The sequence below is a fragment of the Lynx canadensis genome, chromosome X (assembly GCF_007474595.2).
Source record: "Lynx canadensis isolate LIC74 chromosome X, mLynCan4.pri.v2, whole genome shotgun sequence".
In the NCBI taxonomy this organism is placed as follows: domain Eukaryota; kingdom Metazoa; phylum Chordata; class Mammalia; order Carnivora; family Felidae; genus Lynx; species Lynx canadensis.
This window is the reverse complement of record NC_044321.2, coordinates 92,217,890-92,219,333: the sequence shown is the minus strand read 5'-3', so window position 1 is coordinate 92,219,333 and position 1,444 is coordinate 92,217,890. Positions and strand designations below refer to the sequence as shown.

At 35.3% G+C, this 1,444-nt stretch overlaps 1 non-coding gene across 1 annotated transcript; it reads right to left on the bottom strand.

The window, feature by feature from the left end:
- Positions 1 to 329: 329 nt before the first annotated feature.
- Positions 330 to 402, bottom strand: TRNAK-UUU. Its single transcript has one exon. It is a non-coding gene; the product is annotated as a tRNA-Lys (tRNA).
- Between the last annotated feature and the right edge of the window lie 1,042 nt (positions 403 to 1,444).

Sequence of the window (1,444 nt, the reverse complement as noted above, 5' to 3'; positions counted from 1 at the left end):
TGAGTTGAAATCGAGAGTCAGACGCTAAACCCACGAAGGCACACAGGTGCCCCTTATTTGGGACATTTTGAATTCATGCTAATATGGATACATGTCCTTTATGTGAAATTGTCTGGATTTGGTATCAAAGTAATATGTTGGCCTCAGCACAGTTTGGGTAGTTTCCTCTCTTTCTAGTTTCTGAATCAATTTATATAAATAGTGATTATCTCTTCCTAGTAGTTTTGGTAAAACTTGCGGGTAAATCTCCAAGGGCCTGATATCTGTTTTGAGTGTGGTAATGGAGGAGACTTGTTCTCATATTCAATTTCATTTTTAAGTAATCTCTACACCCAGCATGGGACTTGAACTCATGACCCCGAGATCAAAAGTCGCACACTCTACCGACTGAGCTAGCTAGGCGCCCCTCTCATATTCAATTTTTTAATGATTATCGGTCCACTTAGGTTTCCTATTTCTTTTTTTATCAGTTGGTAATTAATTAGTTTATTTTTATCTCACATCTACCCCCCTTTTTCTCTTCACTTGGTAAGCAACAATTTAAATTTAACTTCATATATGTGTGTTTAATGTGTGTTTTTTTCCCATGTGTTTGTGTTATTGTCAGATACGAAGCATTTTTATACACATGTGTTTTAATCTAGGGAAATGGTATTCTATTACACATTGTATTTCATTCTGGTCCCTACTTTTCTACTCAGCAATATGTTTCTAAGATCCATTCAAGTTGCCGTGAGTGAATCTAATTCATTGCTTCTAATTTCTGTATCAGAACTCCATGGTTACTTCCACCTTCCCGTTTCCGTAAACGATTCTGAAGTGAATGTTTTGTCCACTCTTACACCAACAGATCTTTTGCTCTCCTATCACCACATGCCTACATTTGGTATTTTGTAGCTTTCGAAAACGTTGCCAGTCTCATAAGTATCAAACGAGATCTTCATTTTAGTTTGCACATCTCTGATTATCAGTGGTTTTTAACATCTTGTCACATACAAGCTAGTGTTTTGAATTTATGAATTGCTGGTTCATGTTCTTTATTCATTTGCTATGGGGTTTGCTGCTCTCTTTCTCACTTACCGATTTTTTTGTGTATTCCAGATATTAATTCCTTGTTTTGTGTATTCTAGGTAGTCTAGATATTAATTCCACGTTTGCTTTTGAAATTGCAAAAATCTTTTCACCTGCCATAATTCCATTATCGAATAATTTTTGACAGTGATGTCCTTGGTTTAACAGAACTCTGATTTTGATGTGTCAAACTAATCAATGTTTTTCATTATGGTTTGTGCTTTTCAAGTTTTTAAAAGAAGTTCTTTCCTATCATGAGGTCACAAACATATTATCTTGCGTTTTCTTTTGTTAACATCACTGTCTTCCTCGTCATGTTTAGATCTTTAATCCAATAAGTGTGTCTTTGTATGTGGAGTTAGATAGGGTCTCA